Source organism: Balearica regulorum, chromosome 8, assembly GCF_011004875.1.
Source record: "Balearica regulorum gibbericeps isolate bBalReg1 chromosome 8, bBalReg1.pri, whole genome shotgun sequence".
Taxonomy (NCBI): Eukaryota; Metazoa; Chordata; class Aves; order Gruiformes; family Gruidae; genus Balearica; species Balearica regulorum.
The window spans coordinates 26,371,590-26,396,742 of record NC_046191.1 but is presented as its reverse complement, the minus strand read 5'-3'; positions in this window follow the sequence as shown (position 1 = coordinate 26,396,742).

Genomic DNA, 25,153 nt, shown 5'->3' with positions numbered 1-25,153 from the left:
CTGATGAAAGCAAATACTTTAGGTTCAGTGTGTTTATGTAAGGAATACAGAGTTAGCTTAAATTTTGAGAATGTCTTGGCTATTGCGATAGCAGAGTAGACTCTGTAGAAGAGAGTTAGCTTACTAGTTAGTCTGAAAGTCTGTTACATTTATCATATAAAAACTACCATATACTGTTAGACTGACATCCCTTCACAACCTCCTCAGAAATCAAATGCAACCAGCAATTATATAAAAACTAAGACTGATTACTTGCTCAGTAAGACCGGAGCATCCCTGTCCTAGCAGTATCTATAGAGCAAAGCAGAGCATATGTACCAAAAGGAGTACCTTCTCCTGATGTCATGAGGTGCATATGTATAACTTGATTTGCAGAGATCTGTGTTTGAGACAAAATAAATTGGCTAGTGAGAACCATGCCTCTCTCATTGATCCATATGATCTTCAGTGAGTCCCTTACGCCAGAGAAATCAGGGGGATGAGCTGAAAAGAGAAATGATAGAGATATTTCAGCCCCATGTGAGAAATTTAAGGGCTTGGTTTTCTTTGTTTTTCTCCTCTCTCACCTCTCATTTCTATTTTCTGTTTATAATGATTCTTTTAAAGTTTTGCATGTTATGGCAGAGGAGTTGATTCATCCTATGTGAAACTATCATTAGCAGATAATGTTGTATTTTACTATCAAGCACCTGTAATTCCCACTGAATTATGCTCTGTTGTCTGCTGACTGCCACGTTCTGCTGCTGATTTGTGGACATAAGATATACCTTGATAATGTGTAATTCACAGGAGTTTGTGGTATTGTTTTTAGCCTTTTTTTTCTTTATAAGTTGCAATTTACTGAAATGGTAGAACTGCATTTTTTTTCTACTGTTTTAAACATGCATTGTAATTTTCCCCAAATGGTAAAATTAAAAAAAAAAAAAAAAGTAGGTGAATTTTATATAATGTTCTGCAGAAAATTAAGCTTCCCTCATGCACAGAATTCAGGTACATTTTGTTTTGGCAAGGCAGAAAAATTAAATGAGAATTTTATATGAAAGTAAATTGACATATCAAACCTGTTAAGTTACTCCTGATTTGATACTAATAAAAAAATCAAGTGTCCTTTTTGAGAAATGTAAGGTTGGGATTTTTCTGTAAAGGGAGACTGGGAAATCTCTAAGCAACTATTCTAGCTTGACAGAGAATCTCAGAAGAGTAGGTTTGCTGCAAATTAAAAACAAACAAAACTTCCATTTACCTTGCAGAATGTTCTAACTCATTATATTTTGGGATTCAGCCTAATGTTTTAACAAATTAAAATGATGAATGCATCTCAAAGTAAAGGGAAATAAAAAGGTTAATTGTAGTGTGTATTCCTGTTTCTTCTTTTTATAACCAATTTATTACAGGACTACTTCTGTGTCAAAAGTGAGTCTTGAATGTCTAGATATTAGCCTCTGAAAAACTGCAATCATTGATAAGTCATATTGTTCATTATAAAAATGAAGAGTTTTTAATTTGAAAAATTGCGAAGAGACTTCCTAGTAGTTATGAAATGAATCTTAATGCTCTTATTGTGGGAATCAGCAGCATTACTTTTGATGCATATCATTAATAACAAAAAGCCTCATTCCAGTTATTAAAATACTTGTGCATATTCTGTACTGACAATTTTTGAGTTTTTAGTTTGTTGCTTGCATTACTCCCCAGCGACATTATATGTGTAGATTGTTCTCCAAGTATGTACAAGTGAATAATAATATTAAAAACTAATAACTTCCTCTGAGCGCACTATAGAATTAAAAATGGAAAAGAGTTTTAAACCTTTAATATAATGAAAAATTATATTGAGGCTTTAATATTGTTTTGCTTATGCTTCAGTTATTGCTTTCATTAAAGTTTTAATTTCCAGAGATATTGTTTTGATAAAATTAAGTAAACATCTTTGGTTAGTATCTGTCTACACACTGAAAATTATGTGCCTTTTCCCCCTCATTTATTGCTATCTACTTTCCATTATAATTACTTTCCCTAATACACACTTATAATGCAGCACGACTGAATTAAAATAATTCATCTATATAATCAATGAAAAATATGTGAGGATGATGATTACAATCTTCAAAATCAAGCGTGATAGTAAAAGAACAGCAGGTTAGATCTTTATTTTTTTTGTTGTAATGCTCTGTTCATTCCATTGATATAAGAAGTACAAGTATTAAAATACATTTGACGGGGAGAATACTTAGCTGTCACAATTTTTACTACACTTTTAAAGAATTCTGTAATTTACCAATTACAGTTATTTTGTAAGATAGCTGTGACTCATTAGCCCAAGTGATGTAGACGGCATCACTGAAACCAGAAATGGGATCAAGCCCTCAGTTCAATGAAGTCAATGGGGTATTACATCAATGACTACCAGAAACAGAGAGTCATTGAAAGAGAAAGGCTACCTCCCTAATATATATTTTTTTTTAATAGTAACCTCAAGCACAGGAGTTAACTGTGGATTATCAGTTTTCATCCAGATAATATAATTTCAATTAGCTCTAAACCAACTAGTTAGTGTTAAAAACATTTTTGTATGTGCGTAGATAGCTAGATAGATAAAACCCCCCAGATTCATTATGTAAATCTTCATTCTCAGATTGCCCGATACAGGACAGGAACTGCAAATAGGCTGCGGTCTGGAGAAGGGACGTATACGTGAACATATGTACTAACATTAGGTCTTTGAACCATTGATTGCCTCTTACTGTGTCCCTGAGATCTATAGTCCTGGAAGGCTGAATCCTGTGATCTTTTTTCATCTCCTTTTCTTTTTTGCTTTTTCTTTTTTCCTGTTAATTCTCTGGTTTTGAGGCACTTAAGCAATTGTTCAGCAGTTCTAGATTGAATCTTTCCACTTTGATAAATTGGATTTTTCCCACCTTTAGCTACAGTGGCACCCTTTTATACCTTTTTCTGAAGCAGCTGCTGCTCTGTGTTGGCCTTTTGGTCAGCAAGGTTGAATAATTGTATACAATTTTACTATTTGGAGCTAAATGTTAGGAAGCAGATTAACCAAAATATGAAGGTCAATAGAAAAGACGGCCTTTTCCTAACTGTAGGTGTTTCTGTGAAAATAGGAAACTATGAAAAAATGTCGTCTTTCTTGAGGAACCCACATATAAACAACAAATGAAACTTCTAGGTTTTTTTCTTCCCTCCTATTGGTATTACTTTGATATCAGCAGTTGTAGAAGTTTCAGTATTCTGACCAAAAATTATCTTATATCCACCAATAATAATTTCTGCATCTTTAATTTTCCACTGCTGTTGTTGGTCTCCTGTAATTTATCAGTTTCAAGGGAGGTGACTGAGGCCTGGATGACATCCAACTCACTACAAAGTTCGCCAAATTATTTTTGTGTCTGACTAGTTTGATAAGCCACCAAAATCCTTACTTTCTGCACATATGCAGGTAAATACAACTGCACCTACCTCACGGTTTGCAAAGGCTTGCGGAGAAATCGCTGTTTGATGCTTCGGTTCACATCTTTATTAATAGTGTATAGGAAATTCTGCTGATTCCCTCTAAGAATTCTGACAAGCCACTGTGGTAGCAGTGTCAAAATCTGTGATTGATTGGCATGGTCAGCCCAAAGGACCATTTGTTTTAATTTATCTGATTTCAAATCCACTTATTTCAGTCAGGCATGTGACTGAGAATTAATATATTTAGATGTATTTACTCCCTTGCCATGAACTTTCTCTTAACTGTCTCATATTGTGAGTGTTTAAGTAAATGCTGAACAGTGCTTTGCAAAAGCAAAAGTGATTTATATGTGATCAGCTTAGATTGGTCACTAGCTTCCCAGAGTTATGTGGCATGAGGGAGGTGGAAAGAGTTCATATAATCCCAAATAACATTTTTAGTCCCCAGCAAAAGACTTCTTTGTATTCTATGGTGTTACTTAAAAAGAGTAAAGCGAAGAACATATTACGTATGAAGATATAATGATGGTGCATATAGAGGAAAAAAGTAGTTGACTCTGTTTTGGTCAGTCATTATATGCATGATAGATATAGTCAATTGTTTTTTGCCATAAACTTCCTGTTATTATGATTATATTTCTTCTGAAAAATGACAAAACAGCATTCCTGCAAGCACCCATATGAGCTGATCTTCAGGGCATGTGGAATTGCAAGTATCCTCAATATTGTGCTATTTCTATGCTTATCTTTATGTGAATGTAATTATAGCATTGGCTCAATGCCATATTTTAATGGTACAAGCTGGCTGGTGCTTAGAGCAAAACATGTATGTACCATAAAGACATCTTAAGATCTTTTAATTTCTTCTTAATGAAGATTAAGACAGTATCAGATATGTGGAAGTGCAGCTGAAGGAGTAAGAGATGAAGAACTTAGTATTTGTAAAGGAATGAGTTGATAAGATTTAATCTGGTAAGCTCCTTGCAAAGCGGATATGATTTAATTTTTTACCAATTGTGTTCACAGTGAAGAACTAAAATAATTATGGTGCAATAAAGCTTAACATTTACCCTAGTTTCATTTTTTAAAAACTTCACTTTCAATTTCATGATCACACCTGTTCTTTTTTGCAGAGAGGCAGGCTGGCTTTCTCTGGCATGGGCTTTAATGAGTAAAGAAATCAGTATAATTCTGGGAGGTAAAGAAACTGAAACAGTAAATCGATCCTTACTTCTTGGTGGCTTAAGACTCGGTTTTCATTGCAGTCACAAATGTGAGGGGCAAATTATCTTGTATGGAAATCGTGCTACATGACTAATGATACCGATAGCTAAGTTAAACTGAAACATCCTGATTTAAACTGGTTATGTTATACTAAGCACACAGTTTGTGAGAGCAGTGCCACAGAAGTCCATTATCAAGGGAATGAATATGCCCATGACACTGAAAATTCAAATTCTCTCTGTTATGCTAGTTTTGACCCTTGATGCTACTTCTCACTTGCATGACAACAGACATGCCCTGAGAAAGCTCGGCGCAGCATTTGAGGGTCTATCCGCTTTGATAGTGCAGAGCAGCTGAAGGTGCTTAGTGGTGACGTGAATGGTGGAAGCTGATATTCTTCTGAGCATGTTTAATCTACAACAAAACGCTGTCTCTCTGATTACTTTCTACATTAGTAACATCCACTCGATCCTGTAGTTATGGTTACTGTGTTTTATTAAATGTAGGTTCAGATTTTATTAAATTTGGTTCAGAAAAATATTCATACCAGCTTATATCATGTTGGAAGAACCAATGTATGATAAATCGCCCTGTATGAATCACTTTTCCACTTAGCAAAAAGAGAAAAAGAAACTCAGTACAAGCTGTATGGAAAAGTACTGTCAAATATATGATTTTAAGGGGGGTGTTATTCAAGAGAAATTAGATGTTTAAGTGGTGTGCCTTTGACTGAGATGGATAGAAATTGCTTCATACGTAGAGAAAACAAACTCAGATTTCCACAGGATTCCAGGAGATTAGGAATCCGTCTTCCATTTGCAGCTCTTTTGTACTTCTTTTGAAAACTGGGTCAAAGTGCTTGCTGCTATTACTGTCATTTAAAGGGGATTTACTTCAATATTCATCCTAGTGAGCTTTGGAGAAATTTCATTTTAGTCACTGCAGCAGTGATTCAGATTTATGGCTTCTCAACTCATTGGCTGTTGTCTTTATAGCACTGGTTGTAAAAATCGATGTGATGATCCTATCAAAAAAGTAGAGCACTAGGAAAGGACAGCCTTAGTCCAATTGCGGGGTTTCTTGAGCCGTCGATATGGTGGATGGTGGTGAACAACAGATGGAATATTTAGCAATCTCCTGTTAATTCATAGCCATTATTCTAGAGACTGGTTCAAGTTACTTGGTTGAGATTTAGAACAAAGGTATTTTTATACTGTTCTCGTCTAGATTTGCTGTCCTTCCTGACAGCAAATCAGCAGAGCTGCTGGAGGAAAAAAATACTGATTTCTCTTATAATGCCTGAGATCATAGGGTGGGTGGGTATTACCTAAACCAGAACCAGATGATAGTGTGAAATGTTGTAGGGAAAGCTCTAATTATTGTCCCAAATGGAGCTAAAAAGTGCAAGATGTTTAATTAAATCCTTGTATCATTTCCTGTTCAATTGAAAGAATTTTGGAGCATTCAGGCTAAGCGTTTGAATACTATCTAATACTCATGAGTGCATGCATTTCTGAGAATTAGCCATTTGCTAAATGCACCTCGGGTATCTTTAGTAATCTCTACATTTGAACGTTGAAGAATCTGCAAACAGATTCTTTAGTATCTAGGATGATCTTACAATGTTAGTTTTTGCCATTCCATTGTTAAATCTGTTTGAAATCTGAGCAGAGGCACTATTCATAACCAGGCCAGCTATTTTGAAAGTTTTACGCTGTAAAGTAGGGTCAAGTCTTATTCCTCTGCATTTTGTGACTTTTTGAATGACATTTTATGGGTGATAAATGCAATTTTCCATTTAGTACAACAATTAATCATTACGGTTTTAATTTTGCATCGACCAGTTGGGCTTTACATGTTGTTTTTATTGTTACAACTGGCTATGGTATAGAACAGTTTGTTTCAATTATATTAGCAAGATTTTGACTATTTTTCACCCATGTAGGTAATGGCAAATACTTTCACTGTACATATAATACAGTTGACTTTGTTTAGTAGCTGTTCAGTACAAAAAAGTGTTGATAGTATTCTTAATTTCTTGATGTTTAAAAATTTGGCAAAAAAGGAATGCTTCAGTGTAAAAGTACAAAGTTTCTCCTGGTTGCTCAGTTACTTTGTTTATCTGTTGCATTTGTTAATGTAATGGAAATGATAGTTGTATGGTGCCTGTAATCTAATCTGATTGATTAGAATGTAATTGATTCTGCAGTAAAAAAGCAGTTAGCTGATGCAATAAACTGGAATGAGTTCAGTAGAGGGCCACCAAAATGGTCAGGGACAGAAGCAGAGGCCCTGTGGTGAGAAGATGAGGGAACAGGGCTTGCTCAGCCTGGAGATGTCTTCTCCTAGTGGCAGCTCCCCAGTACCTACAGGGGTACCAGCAATGCAACTGAACAGGGTTTAGTTTGTGCTGTCACAAAAAAAAAAAAAAAAAAAATCAGAATTCTCAATGTGGTTGCAAGAGTTAAATTTAGTCGTCTCTAGTAGTCTTTTATTTTGAAGCAGCAAGCTGAGAAGCCAACTGTTTTTGGCAGAGCCCACCATTACCTTCTATTCGAGCCTTATTTTTAAAAAATTCTTGAATGTCTGTCCTGTTAAAGAGGAGAATGAAAGTGATCAGCACTGAGTTTCAAACACAATCTTTTCTGTAGTCTAAGCACCACTTGTTCCCTGACATCTTGTTTGTTTGCAAAATAGGTTGGGTGAAAATGGCTTTCCACAAGCAATGGTTTATTATGAATACAAGGGTAAAATTGTACTTCTCTCTTGGAACTAAGGACAGGTTCAATATGCAAGTTGACACACGTTCTTGGAGACTATTTTTTATGGTAGATGATCCCCATGTGTCACAGATTCTAGCTTTATGGACTAGCTGCACACAGAGACCTTGTCAGGCAGATGAACACAAGGCCAACAGATGGACCGGAAAAGGATATTCTGAGTTACGTTGTTCCTTCTGAATATTGCATTAATCAGTCATCTTCGCAGATTACTTTTTCTATTTGAGACACTTCAAGAAGTAATTAAGTGTAATATTTTAGACTAATCTGAAAATACTGTAAGATTTTGATATAATTGCTCCCGTACTCTATTTTTTAAAAGTACATAATTTTCTATTTCTGTTGTCTATGTATTGGCAGAAATCTGTACTTAGTAAACATGCGTAATTAGCTGAACACTTCAAGACTTTGATAGATGACATCGCGGTTTCGTTGCCTTCTGTTTTGTATAGGGCAAATGGACTTTTGCATAGAGTAAGGGAATAAGTTTAAAGGCATAGAAAATTAAAATTTTATAAGACTTTCTGCCCACCAGGGTTGATGAATCAGACTGACTTCAAAGAGAAATGAGGTTTTCATGTCATCTGCTGTTTTCAGTTTTTCTTATGTTTAAAGAGGTGGGAGCTTTCATGTATCTCTCTCTCTCATATGCTGCATCTGATCCAAAGCTGATCAAAGTCTTCCAGTTAATTTCAGTAGGTCTTCAGTAGACGTTAAATCAGTTTTACTAATTGCTAGAAGGGAAAGACAGGATTTTCAGCCACCTGAAAAGTGCATAACTTCCACCAAGGTCTTAGGGAAATCAACACTGAAATATGCAGTTGTGCATCAGTTCCATTAATAGTCAGTGGAGTGAATTACTTCCAAGGGAATATATCTACAATATGACTAAATAAATTGTGTGCTTTTTCTAACCTGTGTCGTCCAAAGCCACGCTATGTCTCAATAGTTAGCTGTACAACTGAAGAATGTCTTCAGCAAATGCACAAACTTTCTGCAGAAAAATAAAGTTTTTAAACTTTTAACAATGTATAAACTCCTTTTCCTGCGTTAAGTATGCCATTTTGTTTCTTTGCTGACTGAGTCCACACAAGACATGATTTTAGGTTAGCTTATGACAAATGACTGTGTGAACCACAGAAAGTAGAGAGGGCAAGATATAAAGCTCAGGTTTATAAAAGCTTGTCATCATGCTAGAAATGAAGTCTTGCAGTTGAAAAGCCAACTATGACTCCCTCCAGCACAAGTGACCCCTCCAGCCTGTCTACACATGTTGTAAGATTAGTCTTTATTTTGCCCAGGGGACAGACAAGATGTGTGTGTTCTAATAGCTGCTCCTTATAACCAGTGCAAGGCATTACAAGAGGAGGAGAGAGGAAAGGTTTTTCTTTGTAGTAAACTGATTAAAAACTTGTGCTAGAAAAGATCAGTTATTAAAAATAATTTGATGAGCAGTGGTATTAAAAAGAATCTATCCATATGCTTTTGTAAATAACATTTTTTTTAACCACTTTGAAATATGTGTGGCTAGTACTTTCTGCTGCAAACTGAATTTAGCATAGAACTCATTAATGTCCTTTAACTGTGACTAATAGGAAATCATGTTCATTCAGGACCTCTGTGGCCTCTGTCCAAAATGATAATAAGTATGCCATCTGTGATAGTAATTTGTGTGATGTAGACATATATGAACAGAGAACTGGAAGGATAATAAGTGTTGCTTTTGCATGGATTCAGGAGTATGTCTTTGATGGCAGGGTGACTTTCTGCTGCTGTCAAGTTGAAATGAAGTCGAGCCTGATGTCTGAATGGCTCTCTGCTCCGTTAACACCTCCCTGAGGTGCTGCAACCTGTTCTGGGTTGAAATTTGGATTAGTTCACAAATGGCCCTACTAGTTTCATGTTAATAAAGTCCTGGACCTAGATCTGAATAGGGAGGTTCAGATAGAATAGAGATTGTGATTTGAAATAGGTAGATGGAAGTACTCTTGAATGACACCTACAGAATATTTTTCATGGATTGAATTACTTATGTCTGTTTCTCTGGATGCTAAATTTGCTCTCTTATAAAAGATGAGTGTATCTCCTTCCACTTGAAAAATATCAAGCTGTCACAACATTTTAAAAATTATGTGTAAATATGCTGTACATCAGAATGTTTCAGAGCACAGGTGAAAAATCAAAGTAGAATAGAAAAGAAAGTTGTAGTCAGCAGGGACGTGGAAGTGAAAAATATTATAACATATTTAGAGAAATAGATTTTTTTTGTTTGGGTTATATTTCTTTTTTGGGTTTTTTTTTGGTGGGGTTTTTTGGGGTTTTTTGGTTTTTTGGGGTTTTTTTAAGAAAAGGACCATTGCAATTAGTCACACAATGTGAAAGTCTGTGGAATAATAAGGCCAAGTAACCTGAGTTTTCTTTTTCTGCTTGATCACTAAAATTCATGATGTGTGTGAAAAAAAAATCAGAAATGATCAGAGCAATGCTGATATAACCATACTGTTAATAAAATCAGGCTACTTTTATTAATGTTCACATCAGAACAAGACTGCAGATGTAGAAGTTTGGGCATTTTTAACAGTTTGAAACATGTGTTTTGGATAATTTTGCTTGATTGCAAATCAGAAAGTTCGTTCTAATACCTTACCTGCCCTGGCAATCTGATTCTTTCAATTAGTTGCAGACCAGGTACTGTTAGCCCAGTTTTACTGTTTTTACACAACTATGTTAAGCAAGCATATATTACTATTTCACTTTCTACCCGAAATCAAACAGACTTACGATACATCTAGGTTTAAGGGAAAACAGGCAATGTTTCACAAATAGGTCTTTGTGCTATGCTATTTTAGTCTTGACCATGACAATGTGTTTAAAACCTGTATCAAAAATAAACAGAGGCAGTGATTGATGTAGCCCTCTATGGTCCTGTGGTCCATGCAGAATCACCAAAAAAGCATTTTTGTCTTCCTTAAATTCTTAGCTTTTTCAAAATATGGCATACCCATAAAATTAAACATAAGCAGGCAAATGACATGTACTAAGCTTTCCAAAGGCTGCTTTGCTCTCACCTTCTGTGAATTGTACTCAAAAATGAGCGTTAATCTCTTCTTGTTTGTTTCCTATCTTCCTGGGGCTAAGGTGGAATGTGAATCATGTGCGTGAGCTTAAAGTCGTGACTGTCCTGTGTCTGCTACAGTGCAGAGGGATGGTGCCCTCATTCTAAAGCACAGCTCTTAACCTCTATCTGGAGCAGAAATATTTGTGTCATTGTGTGCTGCTTCCCCAGCCTCTTATCTTTCCAGCCAGCCATAGCTTCATCTTTGATCAACCTGATAATTTCCATATTGGTAACTTCCACATCTTGTGGGTTCATACTCCTACAAGTATTTCCACAGTGCAATTCTCCATTTTTCCTCCTCTTCGAGGATATTGCTACTATTGAGTTATATTCAACAAGATTAAAGCCAAACTGGTTAGAGATTACATGTTTTCCACATCTGGAAGTATTTCCCTTTTCTTATCTAGTATCAGTGTGCAGTGGGCCGTTAGTGAAGGTCACTACTGCACCTTCCCCCCCCCCCCCCCCCTTATATTTAACAGATCTGTTTCGTGAAGATAACCATGCTAGAAATTACTCTTTAAGGCAAATCTTCCATTGTTTACCCCTGATGTAATGCCTGCTCCTGCCTTCTTGGGGAACTGAAATTCATTTGAAAGTGGTCACGTTTTTGTTACCCCTCTCTTAAGGGGCTTTTAAGTGAATACATCATCTGTGGAATCACTGAACAGGTCTAAGAACATCCATATCTTCTTTCCAGACAGACTGCTGTGTTCTGCCACTACCTAACGTGACATGTCTTTGTCAGAAGAGCTTGAAACCTAGCAGAATTCCTGTGTGCTTACTACCAACTGACTGGTTCCAAGAGCAGCCTGAAGCAATGGGAGCCCCTGCTTTCATCTGTTACACTATCATACATCAGCACACACATAGCTCACCTCTATGCACCCCTTCGCCCCGCACTGTTGTTTAGATTTTTTTGGTTGTTTTTCTGCTTCATTTATGGATGGTCAGTGTGATTCTGGGCACTATTCCTTGTGCTAGGATTAATGGACAAAAGCCTTGGTATAATCTTGGTTTATAAAAACAAGCAAACCGAAAACCCCTTATCTATCCAGCTCATAGAACTGAAGTACATGGGACTGACTGTTGAGCACCGTCTGTGGTGGCCTTGTTTCACCCCTACAGAAGCTGGTAGAAACGTGCCACCTGTGAGCTTTCAGGTCTGGCCCTGTCAGTAAAACATTCCTTTTTCACAGGAAATTATTGTTTAACATTAACTATACCATTTCAGTGGTTGATTTTTCTAGCAGCAACAATTGCAATAGATATTTTTATCATATGAGTTGACAAAATTTGGATTAGGCTGGAAACATTTACAGCCAACGTTATTGACGCTAATAAAAAATGCAGCTGCTCAGTACCTGAAAATCCTGGATTACGGTATTTAGCGCCTAGGTTTTATTGCCTGGTCCTGGAAACAGAATGTTACGGGATCACAATCCATGCAACTTTATCAAGTTGTAGAAGGAAACAGGGTCAGTCGTAGAGTGTTCAAAATCATTTGTCTGGTTTATGAACTGCTTTTCACGTGACCGAATTGCCCACTTGTGGCTGGAAGTTTGAATGTTACAGCGTAGCTGCGGGTTCCAGCTGGAAGTAGTTAGTGTGGGTGCCACCGATAACATCCCAGAGGATGCTGTGTCATCACCCTCCGCCCCAAAGCTGAACGCGGGAGCCTTTCCAAAAATTACTACAGTTATGGCAATAATTTTTACACTTTTTAGTGAGACTGAAATTGTGTGTCTGATCTTGAAAAAGTGACAGGCTTATGCGTTCACTAAGATGGATGAAAAAAATGACATTGAAAACATTTTTCTAGTGAAAAACTCAGCTTTCTTTTCAGGCAAACTAGGAATGCGTTGTCTGTGATGTTTTGTTGCATGGTGAGCAAACAGTATTTGATTATGTTGTCTAACCAGACGGCAACAAAACATTTATAGATTTTGTTAGCCTCAAAAAGAAAAATAATCTGTCTTTAAAATCTTCCTTTAGGCTAATGCTGCTTCTCTCACACTCAGAATTCCTAAGCTTCATTGTTGTAATTAGAGAGAAATATTTTTTTGGTGAGAATGAGACAGGCACAGAAGACTCAGTGTCTGCATGTAGAGCAACTGCTGCACGATCCACTCGGTGTTGCACAATCATTTGGTGGAACAGTAAGGTTAAAGGAAAGTGGATCCTCAGTGACATTTCAGATATGCACCCCAAGCTTAGTTCTACTAAGCCCATTTGTGGTCCCTTGGTATCTGACAATATTGATCTCCTGTTTCAAAAATGAATCAAGAGGTGAACAATGGCAAGGAATGTTTTTATGTCTTCTGCTTAATAGAAAGCAAATCACTGAATAAAAATCAGAGTTCTGTTACAGTTGTGCTACAGGACTGCTGTGTACCACAGCCAATGAGGCAATCTGAGGCTCTGTTTACTGTTTCCCAGCGCTCCCATACTTGGCCTTAGCCTGGTATTCCCCTGTGCTAATTAGTTAGAGGGATATTTTCAAGAGGACATTTTCAATGTCATCTTCCACACTGCCTATCCTGAACAGTACCTTTACATGCATGTAAGTCTTTCATGATTTCTTAATGTCACTGAGATAATTTTATCACATGCCAGAGCAAGAATGAGTATCGTCCCTTAGGAAAGATAACAGTAATAATGCTAACGTACTTTTGTGACAATCTGATAAAGTTAAACAATTGTTTTTCCAATGTTCTGGTTTTGTTCACAAACAATACACTTTTTAGTGATGTAAAGAAGACTTGGGGGTAATTTTGAAACTTTTGGAGCCGTGACAGTGCTGACTCCCACTCAGTGCATAGCTGAGATTCCCTGAGCACTACTTCTTTCAAATTCACTAAATGCCGATGTCTTTGAAATCCACAATCAAAGTCAGTCTTGCCTAGCTCTTTCTGTCTTGTTAGACTGAAATGATATAAGAATACTTAGGGTGACAAATCATTTAGAAACCGTTTCCTGTGTTTCACATTGAATAGGCATCTTTAGTTATCTATATCACAACAGCTGATAGACAGCAACCTTAGAATGAACTCAAACTGAAGTCTCTTTTATTCATGTTTCTCTAATAATATATGAACTGAATTATGATGTATCAACCACGTGGTATTCTTGCTTGATCATCACAAAGTTTTATCTTTGTCATAATTAGTTTTACAATCTGTGCTTCTAGTTCTAAAAGGACATTTTAAGTGCCAAAACTACTTCATCTGAAACTATCAGGATCACTTCTTCGCATCTGTGACCTTGTCCTCTTGAGATTTTTCTTAATCATTTTCCTCTTCCATCAGGCAGTCAAATGCGCAAGTGTCTGTTTTTGTATATTTCGTCAATACATCATTCTCCCAAGTGATTGCTGGCTTTCAGAATAGATGGAAAAATACTAAAAGCTGAATGCTTAGAGACAGACAGACAGTGTTCGTTCTTTGCAACATCCTTTCCTCAAACACGTTAGTGGTTCTGTTGAGAAGACTTTTTGTTTGCTCTTTGTATGAACTGAATCTCAGGAATTTTACCACATTTAATATTGAATGACAGAGCATTTTATTAGCAGTACTGTGGTTACAGACGAGTTGTATTTTAATTTCTGAGTTTGGTGTCAGCTGTTTTCTGGAAAATTTATCTTGTAGATGGAATTTCTTTCTGTTAATTTTCAGTGCAGAAGTAGAATGTTGGGTTGTTTTTTTTTTTTTTTTTTGATGTTTCTTTCTATTTATTGTGCTGTCCTTGAGAAGAAAAGCTGTGTGTACAACAGACCTGACCTTGTCTTTGTACTCTGATAATTAGGGAACCTTATTTAAAGCTGGTCATGATCTTTGTTCTCTGGAGATCAGAATCTTTCAGATGCATGAAGTTCATTTTGAAGTAATTAAATTCAGAAGGTTTTTTCCAAACACATGGTGGAATTGTATCTTGTTTTGAGTTGTGCTCTTGAATGTGAACCCTTCCTGGCTCCAGATGTACGGCAGGGAGAGGAACCGTATCAGTATTGCTTGTGGTGCTGTAGCCCCTGACTCCATTGTAACTGAGTCATGGAGACAGGTAGGTAAGGGGTCCCTGCGGTGATTTAACAGGCAAGGAGGGGGAGAAGAAACAAAACAGTAAAGGAACTTGCTGGAGAATTACACTGCAGACTGATAACAAAAAAGGGAATTCATCTTATCCCTCTTGACTCTGTCTCACTCTTTACCTACAAAATGCTGATGACTGCCGAGTTCAGAGCACAAGCCCTCTCCCAGGGGTTTGGGCCAACTTTGATATGGCACAGCTCTGCAGCCTGGAGGATCCTCAGCAGGGACCTGCCCCTTCTTGGCCAGGGGCTGCTTTTAAGTTCTGGGTCTTAGTCTTGGTCTCTGCCTGAGCTTTGCTGCAGGTATGCCTGTGCCTTGATTCTGATGCTGATTCTGACCCAGACCTGTCCCATCGCTAGAGGTGCCTGATAGTCTGGGCAGTTGGCAGAACGTAGCAACCCTGACTGGACCTGCCCTGGATGCCTTGCTTGGGTCCTGCCCGACTGCGCCTTTGTCGCTGAGGGCACAGCCCTGCCTGCCTTGCTGTGACTTTGGGCTCCCACCTCACATTCCTTTACAAAACAGCCTGCCCTTGCTGCTCCTTGAAATTGTCTTCCTTTTTGTAGATGGTTCTATATAAGATGCAAAAACAGCAAAAGAAAAATATCCTGCTGGAGGCAACTTCAGATGTACAGACTGCAAAGTACATTCTTCTTTCTCTGCATCACAACATAAGCTAATATCTAAACAGAGAACTTTTAAATTTCAGTCATCTTCGTTTATCACTGCCTTGCATTATTTTACTTGTCCTGCTTTTTCTTTAAGGCAGATGCTGTCTCTGTGTCTGTCTCTTCACTTTCAGCCTCATCACTGCTTCATGCTGGACAGCGTTTGATCAGAATGAAAAAACAGAATGAGATTTTAAAGGGAAAATAAGGGTTTATCCCTTAATAGATAACTTTTTGGTATTGCTAATTTAACAGCATTGTGCAATGTAATTGATGATCAAGAGATTGTTAAACCAGATCAGATTTTGGTTAGATTGTATTTGTATGCCTACGGCTTATGCTCCCTGCATTACAGATTGGAAGCCGTCATAGAGTTGGGAGTGAAAAGGGAGCGCATAATTTGGTAGTATAAGATGAGCATAGTATCCTTATATTTAGCTGCTGAACTAAATCCTTTTAAAATCTTGTTTGAATTTAGGATTTTGTGCTAGTGAGAAAAGCAGTATCTAATTTGGAAAAAAGAAAAGGTAGTTGAAGAGAGCTTCCTCTGCAAAGAAACTGGGGCACTCTAGTCTGCATGCACTGGTTTTTCTACATGAGAAATGTTTAAAGGATTTTCCACTTTCTGAACTGTCAGTCAGATCCGCACTGAAACGTTTTGGCAGTCGCTTCCTGTATGGTTCGTCATATGTCTCCTTGATGATTTCTCAGTCTGTGGAGGAAGGGGCGAGTGAGGAGGAACCAACAAATGTTAATTTAAAAAAAATATAAAATCTCAGCATATGTCATTTAGAAATGTCATGCACACCTTGCAAAGATTATGTTACCTTTTAAGTAAGGATCCTGCAAGGCAGTGTGGATGGCGGTGGAGATTTTGCCACTGCTACGTAAGTGCACTTGCAAGGCAGAAGAATTAAAAAATAAAAAATAAAAAAAAGCTTTTCAGATTGAGTGCGATTATCAGGAATGCCAGTTTGTTGATGCTTCTGAGCAGATTGCCCTGGAGGATAAAATACATAGTGGAAAGCTGCCAGGAGAGGACATCGCTAAAGTGGTTAAGCTGGCAAAGCTGTTCTGATGCCACCTACTCCCCTGTGAAACCCTGTCAGGGAAACCAGAGTGTCTTTGCAGAGAGGTTTCTCGTAGCATAGACTTTCACTTTGTGCCCTAAATAGTGTTAGTTAATGATGCGGTTTCTGAAGGGCCAGCTAGGATTGACTGATTTATAGAGGAAACTGAGGTTTCCTTTAGGATCTCTTCTTTATTTCCATTTAATTAAAGAATAATTTCATTTTTTTTGACAGCGTGGGTCAGAATGGCTGGCAGAATGGGTCAGAACCACTTAAAACTTCTGGTTTCTGCTTTGTGTGCTGCTGTTAGGGATTAGAAGAGCCCTGAATCCCTCTGCAAGGTGCTAAATTCTTATTTAGGGCCTATATAAAATAATTCTTAAGTATAGTAGATCCAGTCCATGGTGGTACAACCAGTTGAAAAAGTAATTAAAAAATAACTCTTAGTTCAGTGTTATCCTTTTGTATTTTATCTTAGCAGACATGCAGGAATAGATGAGTTGACTTCCATGGGCTTCATAAAGAAAGCTCAAGTTCAGTTTGTTTACAGCTAGTGATGGATTTGGGTACCTGAATACAGGTTTCTAAACTTCTTAACTTCTTTTTTATAAAAAACATTTTAAAGCAATGAGACCTTGAATATTGCTTTTATCTTGTAAAGGAAGCAAACACTTAGTGAAGGAAATTAGAGTTTGACAGGCTTGTAAAAGACCTTATAGTGTAGTGAGCCATAATTCTCTGACCCTTTTTCTGATAACATTTTATCAGAAATATTTATTTCACACTAGGTAGAAGAGGACTGTGAGGTCACTTTTAACTGTGTTTCTTTTTTAACGTTCCTGTGACCTACACAGATTTCTTTACCTAATCTCTGTTTCCTAATTTTTTTGCCAAATATTGTGCAGTCTTTAAAAATCTTGAGATGTCTCCAAAAAATACTGTCACTTACAATTCCAGTTAAATGAGCTTCTCTGCAGAACCACTAGGACTGAAATGTTGAATCCCTATGGAATAGTGTAGTATTGCAAATACAGGGGTGTTTTGTTTGGTTGTTTTTCTTTTTTTTTTTTCCCAGTGATTGTATGCTCTGCAATTTGAGGTACCCTCTGCTTTTCCCTTTTTCACCGTGTTGTATTTTTATATAATATTTTAATACATTAATGAGTGAAAGACTGAGGAGTACATCCCAAAATAAGAAACTGTTGGCCTGCTGCCTTAGCCTCTATATGCGTTGTCCAGAAGATACCAATAGTATAAAAGTTCCTATCTCAGCAGGTACAAACTGTTACTTTTCCATTCACTGCAGTTATGATTTGTATCAGCTGACGACGTTTTCCAACACGTTCAGGATAATCTAGATTCCTTCTGAAGAGATAAAAAGGAACCTAATAGACAGAAAACTAATTAATAAACTCATATTATTTTTTGTTTATATTTCTGCAGAGAATTTTCAACTGGTGTGAAGCTGACACAGCAAATAGCTAGTTCAAGATGCATCAAAGTTTTTCATAGGTGTGTATGCTGGAAAAAATAAATAAATGCAGCAGCACAATTGAAAGGCTTCTCTGTCTCCAAAATGTCTTCAAACATCATCTAAGGAGCTCTTCTTTTCAAAATGAAGAATATCTAGATTTTATAGTAATGCTTTCAATCTGCTCATCTTAAACTGCTTTCCAGAGATATGTAAAACTCATTTTTTTTCCCCTAAAAGATATCAGAACTGGAGAGCCAGAGATAGAAGTAGAGACAGAAACTTCTGAGTTCAAATCTCAAGCTTTCTCAAAACATGCATCCTATTAGATAAAACCAGAGCATTGTATTTTCTGTACTGTCTGAGCCTGTGCCATTTTATAGTCAAAAGCCTTTGTAACTCCTTTTAAGGGACTCTCTGGCTTCTGTGGGTCTGTATTCCAGTATCTTTCCAGCATATCTGTTCTTATATTCTACCAATATGCAGCCCCACTGAACTTCAAGGAGGTTGTATAAAAGGGGAACCCCCCCCATTTTTAGTGGAATCAAATTAGTTCTGTAAAACGGTGTTGACTTACCAATCTACCAAGGAACTTGTTTTGAAGTAACTTCCATTTTACTGAACCAATACCTCATTTTCCTAGCAGTTCCTACATTTTGTTCCCTCTATTTGACAGTGGCCTTGGCAGCCATTTATTGGAAGCATCGTTATTACTCTAATGAACAAGATTATATTGTACTTAGACTGAAATACTGGAAAGTCAGAGTCCAATAATAAGTTGTAAAAACCACTATGAAAGTCTTACATAACAAAGCGAGGAAAGAGTAGCTTCAGTCCTGCTCTTGTCTAACTGGTAGTTAGACAAAAGCATAAATCCCAGCTACAGTCTTACAATATGTCACCGGTTTAACAAATACCTCCCTTTGTCACGCATCCTGTCTAGATAATAAAGATTTAAGCTCCAGGAATGTTCTCTTTGTGTATGAGAAACAAATTTAACAGGACTGCGATTTCCATTCTTTCAAGACATTCTGCCTGGCAGTTCAGTATGGATCTTTAGGGATTATATTATTTCAAGTGTAGTTTTACTCAGCACCTCTGAGACCAACTGCTGTGAAATCAAGTACCTGTATGAAGAAATCTGTCTCCTAATCACATTTTTCTGGCCTCTGTTAACTTTACAGTTCTTGCACTGAAGAAAAATCTTCCTCCACTGTGAAGCCATATTGTGCAGCTCACATAGACCTGCCCTGCCTGTAGAGTTGTGTTATTTTAGCAATACCATAGTGTCTCCCAAGGCCCATTAGAATACATTCCCTTAGCCTGCATTCTTCAGGAAGGCTATGAATATAAAGGGGAGGGGGCTTTGAAGTCTGCACAAGATTGTGAGAAGAGTCATTTAGGTAGGATCAGGAACCGCACTACCTTCACGTGAATGTATGTGCAGCAGAAAATGAAGGATGACAGAAAGCTTACGTTAAACTTCTACTGTGTGCTTTGGTGGATATATATCGGAGATGTAAACAGTAGATAATTCAGACATTTGCTCTCCAGCAGCAGATTATTTGTATAAAAACAATGAAACCGACTTGAAATACTTTCACAAGTAATCACTTCTCAACTGCTGTTTGGAGATCATAGAATCATAGAATGGTTTGGGTTGGAAGGGACCTTAAAGGTCATCTAGTTCCAACCCTCCTGCCGCGGGCAAGGACACCCTCCACTACACCACGCTGCCCAAAGCCTCATCCAACCTGGTCTTAAACACCTCCAGGGATGGGGCCTCCACAACCTCTCTGGGCAACCTGTTCCAGTGCCTCACCACTCTCACAGTACAGAATTTCTTTCTAACTTCTCATCTAAATGGACCCTCCTTCAGCTTGAACCCATTACCCCTTGTCCTGTCACTACACTTCCTGACAAACAGTCCCTCACCATCTTTCCTGTAGGTCCCCTTCAGGTACTGGTAAGCCGCAATTAGATCTCCCTGGAGCTGCCTTTTCTCCAGGCTGAACAACCCCAACTCAGCCTGTCCTCATAGGAGAGGTGCTCCAGCCCTCTGATCAGCTTCGCGGCCCTCCTCTGGACTCTCTCCAACAGCTCAATGTCTCTCCTGTACTGGGGCCCCCAGAGCTGGATGCAGTACTCCAGGTGGGGTCTCACCAGAGCGGAGTAGAGGGGCAGGATCACCTCCCTCGACCTGCTGGTCGCACCTCTTTTGATGCAGCCCAGGACACGGTTGGCTTTCTGGGCTGCAAGCGCACACTGCTGGCTCATATTGAGCTTCCCATCAATCAGTACCCCCAAGTCCTTCTCCTCGGGGCTGCTTTCAATCCATTCCTCGCCCAGCCTATAGCTGTGCTGGGGATTGCGCCAACCCACACGCAGGACCTTGCACTTGGCCTTGTTGAACTTCATGCGGTTCGCTCGGGCCCACCTCTCCAGCCTGTCAAGGTCCCTCTGGATGGCATCCCTTCCCTCCAGCGTGTCGACCACGCCACACAGCTTGGTGTCTTTGGCAAACTTGCTGAGGATGGACTCGATCCCATTGTCCATGTCCCTGACAAAGATGTTGAACAGATGATGTCCTAATTGTGAAGTAGTACTCTTAATACTTCCTTGGATAATTTCTTGAGGAGGAGGCTACCCAGTAAGGTATATAATGATTATACACAACACATCTGCTGTTAATTACAACTTGTGTATTGTATAAAACTCAGGTTTCTTTTCAAGAGTATAATTTCTGTGGTTCCAGGGTGTATAGTCAGTCTTTTTTTCTTTTTTTTTCCTAAGTATGATAACAGATATGAAAAGAAAATAAAGGCAACATCAGCAAATGAGTTTGCTGCACAGTCCTTCTGAAACATGTTTCATATTCTTGTCCTGAGAATAATTTTATTGTTATCAAGAGAAGGTTCAATTAATCAAGAGAAAGTCCGATTGTGGAAAAAGAATAGATATGCTCCAAGAAATATCTACTGTGATCTGAAGATGAGAATTTTAAATTGGTATTTGGCTTTTTTGATGGTCTTACTGGACTTCTGATTACGGTGTTAACAAAATCATTTGAAACATTCTGACATTAACATTTCAGGTGCTTTTGTTAGAATAGCAGATGCCAGTGGTCACAAGAATTGAATGGGGAATTAATCTTCAATAGACACTTGGATTTGGTCTAAAAGTACTTGTAAGTTTTCTAAAATACCGTTTTCTTCTACCATCAAAGAAAAGTAATTTTATTCTCATTTTGCAAATCAGTCCAATTTCATTGACTTTTCTGCTGAGAACCTGGGGACCTTTTGAACTGGATTTTAAGGGTTTCCAAACTTTCTAATTCTCAGCAGAATGCCTCAAAACTAATTAATGCGTCAGTGTTTTTTCTCTCTCTCCTTAAATGGATGTTGTATAGTTGTCTATTTTGAGGCAAATTTTGGAGTAAAATTCTTGGTAATGAAGACTTCATTCTGACTTAATTTCCTTCTGAATTTTCAGAATTTCTCACATGATTTTTGACAAAAAAAGTTTCTGATTTGTAACTTGCCATATTAATTGCACTTTTTTTTTAACTTTTAACTGTCTTCTCAGAATTACCTTTCAAGTGAATGTTTCAATTACAGAGAGAACAAGTAGTGCTTTAGGAGGAAAAACTAATATCCTGATATCCTTTATCTACCAGTATTGGGTATGGTAGAGCAAGGTCCATGACACTGTTTCATAGAGTATTTTTAGGCGTTTAGAAATAAGGATGAGACCTGTTAAAATATGATAGAAAATCTCCAACTCCCTCTACAATAAATAAAAAAATGTGTCTAGATGTTTGTGAAACTTTTACTACAGTGTTCATCTGCAGACATATTTCAAAAGCTGTGCCTAGCTTCTACCTTGTACCGTTGTAGTACTGCAGTTATTTAAGTACTGCATAGGCTTTCCTAATACCCCGGGATTCTGAATAAAATTTTGTGTTTAAGAATGTACACTGCATGTTAATATAGTAATTCCTGAAAATGCAAGCAGCTTGTTACACCACCGCAAAGCTTGAGTAGCCCTGTTTTTTCTGGAGGACTGACACTGAAATTTGTTTGAGTATTGCTGTCACTACACTAGTAGGGAACTGCAGTGAGTAGGGACTTCTTAGAGTTGCTGTGTTGTATTCGTGGAGCTGATTTCTGTGCTTGTGTGAAATTAGGTATTGCTGGCTGAGCTCTCCAGGTGGTGGGAAACAAGGTCATGGAGCAACCACTTGCACATACGCTGTGTGCAGGGTTGCGAGTAGCTCCTTTTGCTTCCCTGGAGAGGACGTGGCAATGGCAGAGCAGCGTAGTGATGGGACTTCCCCTGCCAAGCGTGTTCGTATGGTGTTTATTGCTATTCCTGGGACAGGCTGTAATGCTAGCATAAATAAAGCACAGAACATGCAAACGGCTGTTGGTTTTCTAATAGGCATAGTCACGTGTTTCAGCCTCAGATATGTTCAGATAGTTCTCACGTAACAGGTGAAATAAGTAACCGATTCTTTTCATGCTTATTTGCACCGGAGCCAAACAGTAAAGACTAACTCATCCTTAACTTACAGCTGACTGCTATCCTTAGCTTTCATCTAAAAAAGTATGGAATTAGGCATGTCACTTTGCAATGGCAAGCAGAATTGGAACACTACAATTCTGGTAAACTCAAATGACAACTTTACAAATGATCACTTCAATATTAGACATTTTCTAAGACTTAAAAAAATCAACACTGAAAACAGTTTCTGCCAAGGTTTTTAACATGGTTCTGATTCTCAGGAACACATAAACAAGAAATTCTGTGCAAAAACTGTAAGAGAAAGTGATTTCAGCTGACAAAATTCATGTTCAGGGCTTCCTTTGGATTTTTAATAGAAGCAGCACTGTTTCAAATTTAAAACATTTCTACGGTGTATCTTTTGTAATTGTGTGAATGTCCATAAGCAACAGATTAATAGTGACTACTATAGTAATAAAAACTTTCATGAGAGTAACTCCTTTAAATTTAGGAAGTAGCTGTGGGAGGAAATATCATCAGTGATGGCCCTGGGCTTGCTCTTTTTCTTTTTAAAGAGAAAAGCAGTACCTTCTCCACTAGGTAATTTTTATTCCTGCTCAGCCTTTAACCTTTTAAAGACCGCTTTTGTTTTCTTAAAAGGTATGACTCTAGGAAAAGTCTGAGTATTGCCAGACTTTTTAAAAATTTATTTATTTTTGGAATCAACCATGGCAGGCAGGCAGTCGATACCTGATTTAATGATATCATCTTTAAAGAAGAGAAGTAGGTAGATGGCATGCAGGATTCTGAGAGCTCTCTGTGAGCAACAAACACCCAGAATACTCAATATTACTTTAAAGTGATCTCTGTAAGTTAGTGTTTAGTAGAAACTTTTGTGAGGTTGAGGGGGGCACCTGTGAGGGTTTTTTTCCCTCAGTGCTACTTACAGGGAGACTTTTAATGAAATTAATTTTCATTCATAATTACTTTTTTCATAGTAAAGCTGGTCCACTGCCTAGGCTGTAACCTGTGTGAAAGTCGGAGTTTAATTTCCTGTCCTGCCACGTGTTTCTCATAAGGGGGGGTTACATTGCTTTAGATTCTTAAAGATGAGATGACCTCAGGTTTAGCAGGGATGATCCTTTTATTTCTTTCAAAACTGGGAACTACATGTACGTATGTTCTGGATGAAGACTCACACATTAATGTTAATATGATGACACTGAATATTTAACATTCTGGGGGGTTAAGCATAATTTTCAGGCATCTGACAAAGACGAGTTTGAAGGTCTGAAGTTTAGGACTGTAATGGGTTTTTGTGGTCAATGACTTCATAGGGCAATTCAGACCAGAGAACCTTATGAGCCGGCAGGCAAGCAGTATGAATGGCAGCTCTCACATCCCTGGTTTTCACTATCCCAACCAAAAAAAGGTTGAATATCTTTCATGTTAGTGTTCAGTAAAGTTGTTCAGCATTTGTATTGAAAGGAATCTTCTTTAAGAAAATGTCTTTTCCCTTATATGTTTAATTCTTACAAAACCAGGATATTTTGATGTACAATAATGAGGCCTTTTAGGGTTGTGATGGCTTTCTTTTAGTTGCTAGCTGATACTTCAAGGGGAACTCAGTTACCGATGAACCAGTAGCCAAATGCATTGTGTTAACTTGAACACACGTGGCAATTGATTGGCACCAGTTGAGGCTCATGTGCCTTATGGCTGCCCAGCTGCTCCGCACAGGGTTAGGTTAGAAAACAGAACTTTGTCTTCTAGGGTTTGATGGAGCACATCTGCCCAAGCAAGCTGCTGAGTTAAACAAAAAAGGAATGTGTTTTAATGAAAACATTTAAAGACAGATTAAGTCCTGCTGTTGTGACCCAAGCTATCAGGTGTTCCATTTGTGATGCTCTTTTACCTTCATATTTATTTCTGTGATTCAGATTTTTACGTGCTCTGTTGTCTGTCAGTCAGGTAGGTAAAGCAATTTTTTAAGTAGCTTGCACTTTCATATCTCAGTGGTAACAGCTACGGTTAAAAAAAAGGCGGGGGGGGGGGGGGAGGGAACCCTCCAAACACAAAATCTCACAAAAACCAGCAACAAAAAAAAAGATAATGCTTAGATTTCATAAAGGAACAGTGTGGTACTGCAGATATGGTCAGTGTTTGACACCTGGACAACTGCTTTTACTGTCAGAATGCAGTCTATTTCCAGAATTTGAATGGTTTTAATTTGGGATAAGGGACTTATTTTCAGTAATTAAATTGTACCATTATTTTGGTGGCAGAAAGGAAGGCAGGCAGAAGACCTCCTTACACTCTCCAAACTGCATTTAAATTCTTTAGACACATGGAAGGGGTAAAACGCCAATTTTTATTGAACAAGCACTTAATTTCTGTTGATAACTGTCAGCATATTAGCCATTAGTAGAATAAGCACCTTCTTTGATGTGCTCAAGAAAGGTTGATTTTTTTTGTGTGTTAATGATGAATATAGTTATACAGTTCCTATTTGGTAGCAGTTTTATAGCTAAATATGCTTGACAGCTTTTTAAACTGTAATCTGAGTGCAAGTGCCCTTAGTCTTGAAGCAGAGCATTAGTGCATTATCGAGGAAATATTTGTTCATTTTATTACATAACTTCTTACTGTACTACTTCATAGTATTAATCCAGTTTAGTCGTATATATTATTTGTCAGGATTTTCATTATTTCTCCTGCTTTTTAGATAAAGCTGGTATATCTATGAAAAACCCCAGTAGTTCCAAA